Source organism: Pistacia vera, unplaced genomic scaffold, assembly GCF_008641045.1.
Source record: "Pistacia vera cultivar Batoury unplaced genomic scaffold, PisVer_v2 Contig1426, whole genome shotgun sequence".
NCBI classification, from domain to species: Eukaryota; Viridiplantae; Streptophyta; class Magnoliopsida; order Sapindales; family Anacardiaceae; genus Pistacia; species Pistacia vera.
The window spans coordinates 112,797-125,754 of NW_022195496.1; the positions used below are offsets into that span (position 1 = coordinate 112,797).

General features: G+C 35.3%; 1 pseudogene; it reads right to left on the reverse strand.

Annotated features, from left to right (window-relative positions):
- Positions 1–5,943: 5,943 nt before the first annotated feature.
- Positions 5,944–11,804, reverse strand: LOC116123502 (annotated as a pseudogene).
- Between the last annotated feature and the right edge of the window lie 1,154 nt (positions 11,805–12,958).

Here is a 12,958-nt window from a genome sequence, read left to right on the forward strand (position 1 = left end):
TAAACAATAAAATTAGTTGTCGTAATTCCCTTGTTCAAAGTTGAAATGATTTTGAGGAGGTAATTTTCAAGGCTTTTGAGAATAATACAAAGTAGTTGGCCTCTTTCAATTATGTAAAGGTCTCAGTCATCCCTCAGTCATCCATGAGATATCAAATAGGAATCATCATATAAGGTTGATGTTTTGAACCTATAATTATTTTTTATTGTTTCAAGTTGAACGATTTAAGAGTGGAAGAGAGAAAACAGAGAAAAGCTGAAAAAGCAGTTGTATTCTTAACTGATACAGTTATAAAGAGAACGACTAATTTATACTATGCCGTTATACAAAAACGCAAAGTTTTGGTGTTCTAGTTTTTAAAATTTACAAAAGACACCCATATTCATATTACAAAGGACACAACACACTTCTAATTATTACAAAAAACACCCCATTATATGAATATTCCCCCTTAAACTGGACTGTATAGTAGACCATTATCACAGAAACACCTCACTATACTAATATGCTCCCTTAAACTGGACCATGTACTAGATCTTTAAACTAACATTTGCCCGCAAATTGGACCTCATAACAGCTCACTATAGCAGCAATATGAGATGACCAACAATGTCTAGTACTGCTCAAGATTTCACTCAACATTGTCAAAGAAACTGAGCATACCAATCACCAGTGAGCATACTAAACAACAAGCATTAGCATACCAATCAGCAAGCATTAGCATACCAATTAGCAAGCATTAGCATACCAATTAGCAAGCATTAGCAACTTCATCAATTTGTAAAAACTTAGCAACTTCATCAATTTGTAAGAACTTAGCAACTTTAATAAGCAAGCATTAGCATACCAATCAGCAAGCAGTAGCAACTTCATTAATTTGTAAATGCTTATGGACTGCTTCAGTGCTAGATTTGATATGAACAAAATCTTCTGCTCCCTTATTGATCAAGCTGAAATTACAGTCCACCTCAGAAGTAACATTTAGTTTATCTTTCAGAAACTGAAATCTATTCCCAAGTAGTGCCTTGGTTAGAATATCTGCAATTTGATATTTTGTGCGAACATACTGGACTACCAACCTCTTCTCAATAGCTAACTCTCTCACATAATGCATATTTATCTCAATGTGCTTTGTTCTTGTATGGAACAGAGGGTTGGATGAAAGAGCTCTAACACTCATATTATTACACCACAAGATAGGGGTTTTGTTTATGGCTACACTAAGTTCTTGAAATAAATATTTAATCTAACCTAATTTAGTAGTTGTTTGACTAAGAGCTCTGTATTCAACTTTTGTGGAAGACAAGGAAACCATCTTTTGCTTTCTAGAACTCCACTGCACTAAGTTGCCCTTGAGAAAGATGCCATAACCACTTGTACATCGTCTATCACTCACATCACTGGCCCAATCAGCATCAACATACCCTTCAAGTATAAAATTTGAGTTCCTTTTAAATAGCAACCCATGTTGCAAAGTGCCCTTGATATACCGAAGAACTTTTTGTAGGCAGTCCAGTGGGCAGTGATAGGAGCTTGAAGAAATTGACTCAACCGATTGATAGAGAAGGCTAAATGTCTGGAAGGATTGCGATTTTGCTAGCCTCCTACAACACTTCTGTAGAGAGAAGGGTCTTAAAAAAAGGCACATCTTCTTTGCCTAATTTTCACTTGTGGTCGTTGTATTACAAGGTTTACAATCAAACATACTAGCTCTGATTAGAAAATCCAAGCAACTTAGGCGAGTAAGTACAAGCTGAAACATTCTCTGAACCTCAAGCCAAAAAATATTGTAGATATGAGATGCTAAGAGCAATTGCTGTTTAGTCTTTAATTATTTGAGCCATGAGTGTAAATCAATACTGTGGGAGTATATCATCCATATACACCATAGATAGATGACCTGATTGTTTGAAGAAGAAAAGACTAGTGTCTAAAACTTAATTGATGAATCCCTGGCAACTAAAGCTATTTTGAATTTTTCAAACCAAGCTCTAGAGCTTGTTTGGCCTATACGGTTTGTTGAACTTGCCAACATGTTTAAGATAAGCAACATCAGAAAAACCTTCGGGCTGATCATGAAGATTGTTTTTTTGAGATCACCATTTAGGAAAGCATTATTAATGTCATTTTGTTGTATATCCCACTAATGTGAACAACCAAAGATAATATTATTTAATGGTGTAAGGCTAGTGATAGGAGAAAAAATGTCAAGATAATCTAGGCTTGGGGTTGTTGAAAACCCTTGGCAACTAGCCTTGCTTTGTACTTCTGTAGGGTCCCATCAAACTTGAGTTTGGTTTTAAAAACCCTTTGCAGCCTACTATGTTCATTTCGGATGAAGAGGACTAAATCCTAGGTTCTATTTCTCAAAAGGCGTTGAAATTCATTATTCATAGCTACCCTCACTCTGGAACTTTCAATGCTTCAGAGGGATTCTTTGGTTTAGATAAAATTTGGCAGGTAGAAGTAGAGCCTAGCATGTAGTGTGCTAATACGGACTCTTAGGAGCATGATCATAGGTGGACTATTACTGTATAAGAGGAATGCTGAGGTTTGGTGAGAGGCAAGACAAATTCTAAATGAATATTTCAGGAAAATCATCAGGTAAAGAGTGCCTGAAGAATCCACATTAGAAAAAATTGAGGTTCTGAACTAGGCTTTTGTGATGTGTAAATGGACTAGCAGAGCTGCTAGAAGTGCTATTAAACAATCTGCAAACTAGAGGTGCGGACTACAAGTAGATCTGTAAACTCTTGGTCAGATTTGCTACAGAAGGATTGAGGCAGGAGAAATAATGAAGGTTTGAGATAGGAAAAACATCTGAGTCTAAAAGAACATCACCAGTGGTAACTCATGATCAAGAGATAGCAGAGTCGAAGATGAAGAAGTTTCTCTTGGTTTAAGTGTTGAAGACAGCCCTGCAAGATCACTTCCTTAAACAAATGGCAGTTAAAACCATTCCTAAAAGAAATTCAAACTCATTGAATTGTTTTGTTTGACAATGTATAACTTTCTTGAAGAAGATAAGCACTGTACCTTTATGAGAGGAGTTATAACTTAGAAACACACATGCTTTAGTGTGATAGGAAAATTTATGTCTTTGATAGGGTCAATGTAGGGTAACAACAACATCCAAACCTTAAAATCACTATAAATGGGCTCCTTTAGGAAGAATCTTCAATAGAAGCAGAAGGTAATCTGTTAATAATATAGCTGCTGTACAAAAAGCTTGCCACAAAACAAAGAGGCATGGCAACATGAGCTAGGAGAGGTAATCCAATTTAGTAACTTTCTATGTTTTCTCTCTACCTTTCCATTTTGTTGATGGAGATAAGGACAAGGATGTCTAAAACAATCCCATGATCTTGCAAATAACCGGTAAACCCTAATCAGTTTGTAGACTCTTCAATTTAAATCAAACTGTCTCTTAACCAAATTATGAAAACAAAAATATAGAAGCCTCAGATTTCAGCTTTAGGATAAATCCACATGTCATCGACTGATATCTACAAAAAACATATAATATTTAAAACCTTCGGACGAACAAATTGGTGTAGGACCCCACAAATCATAATACACCATTCAAGAGGACCTTTAGTGTTAGATCATGACAAGGAAAAAGGGCTTGTTGCATTTTGCCAAATTGATAGGCTTCATGAAAAGACATTTATTTCAAAAAGAACGGCTACATGTACTTTGTTCATTACATATTTCAAATTCTTTTCATGTGGATGACCCAATCTGGCATGCCACAAGCTAGTAAGCCTAATTTTACATTAGAATCATTAGGAGCTATACATGTAGCTGTACTAACTAGTGCTGCAGGATTATCACCATTATTGTAGAAACTTTATTGATGCTAGAAGAAACATAGTAGAATATTAGGCTTATTGTACTGTGAAGAGATGATGTAGAGTCAAAGGAGGCAGTAGAAACAGCGGTGCAAAGACAACTTACTGATTAGAGGTGAGATAAAGGTAGAACCAACAGTAGGAAATGATGCTTGTAACTAATTAATCCATCTTTTGGAGATTCTCGGAGTAACAAATTCTTAGTGACTTATCCTTTATAAGACAATGTACAATGAAATTCCACAATTACATCATTATCCCTAGTTATCTGAGAAAAATCTTAGTAAATTTTTTTTTTTTTTTTTTTTTTTTTTTTTTTTTTTTTTTTTTTTGCATATGGAACACCCATTATTTCTTAAGATGCAATAACATAGGACATGTGGTAGAAAGCAGTAAAGACTCACTGTGTGAGCGACAGACACACTCTGACCATTCCTAACTCGCACTGTAGAACCTCCTTGATAGTTGTCCTTAAGCACTCAATGGTTGCATCACAGTCATATGATTGGTGGCCCTTGAGTCCACATACCAGGTCTGATTAGTAAGGACTTGAGGAGTGACAATCGGTATGTTTTGAAGTTTACTGCTGAAGATGAGTATCCCCCTCCATGAACTTGAGTTGAGTTGGGGCAAAGGTAGAGTTGACATGAAATCTATGATGATAAGCCTATTTTTTGTTGAGATTGACTTGTTCCAACATAGCTAGAATAGGCAGGATTAGGAGACATAGGGGCAAGACTTTGTATTGATTGACCTGTCATGATTCTAGTCAACAAGCTTGAGCTGCATCATTAGTTTGATTCCGAAAAGAACCTTATGGTGTTAGTTGATTAGGTGTCTCAAAATTGATAAACCTTGAAAGCCATGATCAAACCTATGATAGCATTGAAGAACAGAATGCCTTCATTTGCCACAAACTTGACAAATAGTCTTGGTCGAAATAACCTCTTCCCCTGCCTTGACCTCTCATTCCTTGAGGATTATACAGAATTAGCAGAGCTAAGAAACTGAGAGTTATTAGTATTTGTTGGAAATGAGACTGATATTGAGAATGAAAATCAGTCCAATTCACATTATTGCCAAAGTATGAGGAATAATAGGCCTTTGCTGGATTAAGATCTGGTGTATGAGCAGAAAAATTCTGATGTTGTGAGTGAAAATTAGCCATAGATTGAGGGTTGAAATTCTTAGAGGAATCAGTTTAAATTTGTGTCTGGTATGACTATTGGCTTGTCTTGTGAGCTAAAGAAGACTCATTTGAATTCTGTTTGGCAGCCATTAGAGTTGAAGCCAACTGATCGATCATGAAAATTTGTGAAGGAATTATTTTGTCTTTCCAATCTTATTTCATGCTGTAGCAGAAATTGTGCTTTTTGCAGTGTCGCTTGACTATTGTTTGCAACAAGATGGCCACAATTGCACGTATTCAGACCTCAATCCACCAATATGTACAACAAAGTCTTCATCACTTATATATGTACACCACTCGAAGTCAACTCATCTCCTAGCTCCTTCATCTTTAGCACATATTCACTTATACTAGTAGAGTCTTTCTTAGAACTTTGTAACATGTTCCTCAAATGTAAGGTTCTAGCTTTTGATAGAGACTGAAAATGTACTCTAATAGATTCCATATTTCATAAACGTATTGTACTTAGCTACATGCCGAAACATGGATTCTGAAATAGTAGTAAAGCCAGCTTACCGAAATTGGTTAACCTTTTTCCAAGTGAAGTAGCTAGGGTTTGATTTCTTCACTAATTTATCTGAACTTCTGCCTTTTGGATCAAAACTGTGAGGGCACCTCTTCTCTCTAGTCATGAAGCCATCAAATCCATGTGAAGGTAGGGCTGGTAAAATTTGTGATCATCAGAAGGTATAATTCCTCCAGCAATTTTACAGAAATTGATGGTAAGGTAGAGGAATGTTCGAATTGCTTGAATTAGTTAAACCAGTATCCATTTCCATTGTTCTAAGAGCTGAAACAGTAAGTCAAGGATCAAAATTACCATAGACGTTGGTCTAGGCTTTGATACCATGAACGATTTAAGAGTGAAAGAGAAAAACAGAGAAAAGCTAAAAAGTAGTTGTATTCTTAACTGAAACAGTTACAAAGAAATGACTAATTTATACTAAGCCGTTAAACAAAACGCAGGTTTTGGTGTTCTAGTTTTCAAACTTTACAAAAGACACCCCATATTGATATCAAAAGACACACCCGCTTCTAATTATTACAAAAAGCACCCCATATTATACAAATACAAGTTGTCTCTACATAAACAAAATCCTGGCTCAACAATACATGATCTATGGCCAACCAAAGTCATAATCAAGAACATAAATCAGTGCCAAGGAGAAGGGATAAAGGATGTAAGCAACTAGGATGTCCAGAGGGGGAAGGTGGTACGGAAACTGGCAAAGCCACCCATCACAATGCAAACAATAAGATAACCAACATTTCCGACGAGAACTCCCATCTTAATCCTCTGATGTAGACGACAGCTAAAAACTGATAGATGAATGACATTATTCACCGATACAGTGCTGTATAACTGAAGCAGAGAAACATCAGAATTGAGTATCAATATAACTGCCTTATACAACATGCACTAAGCACTAGCGCTAGCTTAAAGGAAAATTGCATATGGAAATAAAAGACAGATTTTATAATTAAACAAACCTCGATAAATGTTAATGAAGCGCTTTTCATACTTTTACGGCTGGCATAAATGATTATTGGTATCACATCACTTAACTTAGTGCCAAAGGCAGTGCAACAAATGAGATGAAGAACAAGGAATAGTTGTTGCATTTGACAAGTTAATAACAGTATCTTTAAGAGGATTAGCAACTGCAGTAGAAATAATTGTTCCAATCACCAGCATCGAATATGCTTTTAAGGAGGTCCACTTGGGGTTTTCAACAACCTCGTCAATTTGTTCGTCAGCTCCCACGAATCATGCTCCCTCTTTGTTTGCTGCTCATTATTTGCAAGATGTCACAACCTCATAGCAATAAGCAATCCTAGATAAAGATGCGAGTCATCATTGTGCAACTTACCTCATGAAAGTCACCCAGAAGTTTTTCTGCCTGAGAACCAGGATCACCAGATCTCTTTCCTCGATTTACTTCATTGACCCATTTCGATATACCTTAGAACTCATCAGAATTAATTTGATTACACGAAAGAATCAAAATCTTTCAGTAATTTGTCTGCAGCTCATCCTTATCCAAGTTTATCTCATCAAACTTAATTCCTACGATCTTGCTTTTAATTCACCGCGTGAAAGTTCTCCATCTTTATCTCATCATCCAGTCAAACAATCTGTCATAGAAGTCAGTGCTATAAGTATATCTATGAGTGGCAGGAATTTATTAATTGAAAAACATGATCTTATTCTAATTTAGGGGGAGAAGGGGGAATGGGTGAGGGGCACAGTACTGAATAATAAAAACTGACTTTTTTATAACATCTTTGTCAGGTTCTCCTCTATCATTCAGGAGCTTTCCCAAAGCATGGTTTCTCAGATGTTTCAAAAATCCTGATATCACATCCTGTGCTTGGCATAGAGCAAGCCGCTTCTCCTTAATCCAAGGGTGAAAGACCTACACGACATGATGAAAGGGAATTGAAGTCAAGTATCGCCATATACATAACAGATTTCCTAAAACTGTAACTAGTAAAACAGAAAAAAGAATAAAATTAAAGCAATGGCGGAACCTGTGGGTGGCTCATCGGGGCACTAGTTATGTTCAACCTTTTTATTTTTTCTTTTTCCTTTCAAAAGAAGGGAATATTACCAAAAAAACCCTGATATTTGAGTCAATAGTAAATGTCCCTGACGTTTCGGAAATAACATTTTTGCCCTATTGTCAGACTGCAATTGCATAATCTCTGTTAAACTAAACAATTCAAGGGCATAAAAGTAAAATTAGCGCTAAACTTATTAATAAAAAAAAAAAAAAACTAAAAAAAACTTAACCTCGAAGAAATTTTACGTTATTAACCCACAGGTTTTTTTTTTTTTAGTAATATTCCCTATTAACCTGTCACTTAACTTCTTTGTCTTTACCTTTTTAATTACTAATTAATTCAAAGACAAAATCCCCACCACCTAGCACACCGTGGCCGCCCCACCCCATCCACTGAGATCTCCTTGCCCCTTCTCAAGACCACCCATTCTAAGCAGCCCCCACAAATTAGCCCAAATGACTGGTTTGTCCTTGGAATTCGTTTGTCCTTGGAATTCGTTCGTCCTTGATCAAGAGTCAGAGGTGACTATATATTAGCTACTTTATTGATTTATTCAAAGCAAATTATATTATGACAGTGACATATGCACAATCACAATATACTAGCACCAATTTATATAAATCACAGCTGGTTTATTTTATTTGGACTTCTAAGATTCAAATCACAGGTTTAGTTTAACCTTTTCCAATGGTCTATTACTACGACAACCAAATAAAATATTATAAAAACATTTTATTTCAACAAAAGAGTCGTCACATATTCAATAGTGGTTAATTTAGATAACGTAATGAAATACGTCTATTATTATTGAACAGTGTATGATTTACCTGATAAATGGAATAAGCAATGAATATCAAGACAGATACAATTAGTGCAATCAAGACTGTCAAATGTTTTCCTGAAGTTGAAGTGAAAATTTGCGTTGTTTGAACAACAATAAATGGGATGACTGATATAACCATAACCCTTGCAGTATAGCAAGTCCAGATATGAGTAGTAACACCAATTTCTGCGATTTAAAAGAACCTTTTGGATTAGAAAATTCATCCATCCATGGAATATATATTCAAAGAATTTTAAGAATGTCAAAATTACATACCGGTTAAACTAAATCCTTTCTTGTTTTGACAACCATTTCTAGTTTTTGAACCCTTATCAATGTCACACTTGCCGATGACAACACAGGATCCCCATACTAGAGTAGTAAGCAAGATACTCGAGCCAGCAAGTAATCCCATTCCTATTGAGATCTGACCTTGAGCAATTTCCTTTCTTTCAGAAAGTCCTGACGCTGTATATATATATATATATATTATAATTCAATAAAGAAAAAAAAAAAAGCATAAAGAAATATTAAAACCATATAGCCGTTTTGTTTGGAACGGGCTGGAAAAGTGGAAATATGAAATTCAAATAGAATAAAAAATAAGGGAGCAGAATGATGATCACGAATCGCAATATTTGAAATAAAATGATGATTACTATAGGATATTTGAAATAACACGAAATTATTAATGTAATGGAATTACTATAGAATATTCAGAAAAAAAATATCTTTGGCTTTAAATTATCTTATGAAATCTTTAGATTAAAATTTCATTATTATTATTAAAATTAATTTTTTTATTTCATAAGTTGTAATGTATCGTTGTTGAAGTTAAATAACGTGAACCTTATCTATAGTAATGTAGAATATTTCCAAAAAAAATAAAAATGTTAATAGAAGCAAATCAAAGATTATTATCCTTGTTTGTTACACTCAGGGCGGATCCAGCCACTTTTTGGCATGGTCCACCCTCAATTTTTCTTTTTTAAAAATATTAATATGTATAATTTATATATTTTGGCATACCCTAACAAAAATATTAATGAACAAAAGTATTAATGTATAATTAATTTTTACTTTGGCTCACCCTAACAGAAATTTCTGAATCCGCTACTGGTTACATTATTCTATTATCCTATTTGGATTAAAAAATATAATATTTATTTGTTTACTTATTATTATCATTATTCTGAAAATTAATCCAAATCAAATAATATTTTTTTGTCTAAAAATGAAAAGAGGGAGGACTTGCTTTTAGATTATCTAACTCTATTCAACTCAAAACATTTTTCTATCCAGCTCTATTAAACTCAAAACATTTTTTTTTTTCTTTCTCTTCTTCACATTTTTTCTCTCATTCCAATTTGAAAATTAATCCACCCAAGACCACCACTGCCTGCTAGCAACCACCGCCGACTAACGTGGTCAGAACGGTGCAAGACCGATCGGATCTGACCAATCATGTGCTGATCTAGTCAAAATGATCAGATCTATCTGGCTATCTGGCCGTCAACGACTAGATCTCTAGTTACAGATCTGGTCGAAAACGGACATATCGATGCAAAACCAGCCAGATCCGATTGGTTATATGTCGTTCTGACAACTACCGACTGTCGTCTAGTGCCAGCGGCCAGCGACCGGTTGTTTTTTCTTGGGTGGCTCAAATGCTTTAGTTAATTTTTAAACTTTTATTGTGGAAGTGTTTAGCTAAATTAACAAATGTAGGAGATTAAAAAAAAATCATAATAAATATTTTTAGAAAATGCATCAAACAATTATTCTGTCTTAAAAACTAAAAAAAAAAAATTATACCAAACAACTATTCTAGTATTTTATCCAACTCTAATATAATTTTTTGATATTTTATCAAACATATTTTCAGAATTTGACCATATTCGATTTAATGTAAGTCAATTAAACTTAAGTCAATTAAACTTAAAACACGTGCATGTTGTGATATTTTTCCTAATGACAAATAAGTATGAAAGTTAAGCTAATGTTACAATGAAAATATATATTTATAATATTATTTCTGTTAAGTTATATATAATGATGTTAATTATTTATTAATTTAAACAAAAACATTTTTAGAAAAAAAACCCGGTCAAAGTCTCCCTCCGGAGGCTGACCACGGCTTTCCCGGCACCATAAAACTCACTAGAACAGAGGATACCGTTTCACAAATCTGACTCCCAATCTCAAAATCCAAGCACCCTTTTCCCAAACTTTCTCGATAACCAAACAAAAGTTCTTACCAAGAATAAGCATTGCGCTGGGAAGCCCGCCCAGCTTCGGAAGAACAATATTTCCAAGAATACCGGGGCCAAGAAGCTCCAACAGCTCACTCCCATTTGTCAAATACTTGGCGGCCATGAAAAAGAGGTACCCATAAACAACGATCAAAAACAAGTTCCCCAACGCAGTAGTGGAGCAGGGCATGAAACCGTACGTCTGTTTACACGGAGGAAGCTCTGCATCAACTACTAGTGATAAAGGATTAAGAACAATGTGCTGGGGGTTGCGGTGATGTCTGACCCCGTCGGAGAGTATACCAAACGGCATAGATTTAGAAAGGGATCGGGAAAGGACGGTGGTGATGGAGAGAAACGAGAGTGAGAGGAAGAAAAGCAAGATGCAGGGGAGCTTGTTAGCCATGGTGTTGAGTGTTTGACTTATTATGACATAAAAGGGCAAACATTTAACATCGTATTTTTTGGCACATGTTTTTTTTTTTTTTTTTTTGAACTAAACGCCTATTAGGGGACAAAAGTGACGAAAGTTCAAATATAAAAGAATAATTTTAAGAATTTTCTAAATTTGTGGGAGAGGTGTTCAGTGTCGTTGTCTTAAATGGTCTGATGGAATTTGGTGCATAGTCACATGGATGAGGATGCTAGGTGCATGTGATAAATTCTGATAGCGGATACGTAGATCACAGGTGACGGTTCAGATACAACGTGCTAAATCTGCAACTAAGATATTGTTAATATTTATATACCAAGCCTTTTGCTTGATGTAAATGCATTAATTGAAAGGGTTAGATAGACTTACAGTTGGGGGATCGAGAAGAAGAGCAAATCTGAGAAAAATAAGAAATAATTGTTTGTGCAAAAGAGAAGGATAGAGAGAGGATAAAGAAAAGAAAACCACAAGGTGAGAGAAGAAGATGAAACCACAGTGAGAGAGAGAGGAGAATACAAAGGCAAGCAAGGGCAGAGGCTGGACTTTGTTTTGATGGGTTGGCTTTAGCGGCTGTTGGCTTTAGCTTTCTCTTCTTTCTCTGTGCGTCTGTCATTTAAATAATGTAAGCATTAAGGAGTTCCCCATTCCCTCTGCCCTTTTCCGGTTTTGTCGAGATTTGGAACTGGGCTCTGTGGATTTAATAAAGAACGACCTCGAAGTCAATAGCTATTGATAAGTTTACAAATGTCTCTGAATAGCAGCAGCCAAATTAAAAAGTGTGGATGCAAGAAAGCAAACACCTCCTCAAGTCAAATTAAGTGGAGCCATAAGCCAAAGTGTGGGGCTATAATCATGAATCACATGAGCTTATTTATGTATTTTTTGGTAAGTGGAGGCATCAACCTTATCTCATTCACATAGAAAAGCAGCAAATGGCAATATTTTATTTCTACATGAATGATGCTCTACATTATTACATCATACCTATTACATCATAATAACTTCTAACTTATGATTGTATTTGAAATATAGGTATTTGTAACGTCTTTTATTTTTATTTAGTACTTATTATCTTGTTTATTATTAAATTATTCATTAATACAACATTTAAATTGTATTATTCAAAGTTTTACACCCAATTATATGATAAATGCTCTTAAATTAATACTTCTTAATGTATTATCAATAAATTTATATAAAACACATATGCTATTATTTAGATTTTTTTTAATACACAAATTTTTGAAAACATAATGATTTAAAAATAAAGAATAAATAACTGTCGGATGAGACGATGGATGGAGTGGTAGTCATCCAAGTGACACATAAGATACCATATTTAAACCCACAAAACCCAGTCCCAAATCTCAAGGTTCTGAAACCCAACCTGGGGTGTCACCCAGCCGAGGGGCCAGGTTCTGGTTTGCTCGGTCCGACTAGTTAAACTGACAGTCTCATCGGTGGTCTATAAAGTTTGAAATCTTGCAAACACACCCCTTAATTTATAAGTAGTCCCTATAGGTTTGAAATCTATCAAATATAGCCTTGCGATATGAACCTAAATTGATCTTTCTGGCCGAATTCTGACTGATTTCGGTGGCCAAAATTCAATCGGACACCACCACCTGAACCACCGTCCTCCACTCTACAAAACCCCTATGAATTTGAAATATGGTAGCCCCCTATTCACTAGCTGTGACACGTGAACAACTCCACGATAGCGGCATCTAAAATTCAATCCGACACCACCACCGACCTCCACTCTACAAGACCCATATAACCCTAGCACCTGGTAACCCCCCCATTCGTCGGCCGTGACTTGCGTATTGGGTTGATTTTTTCAGC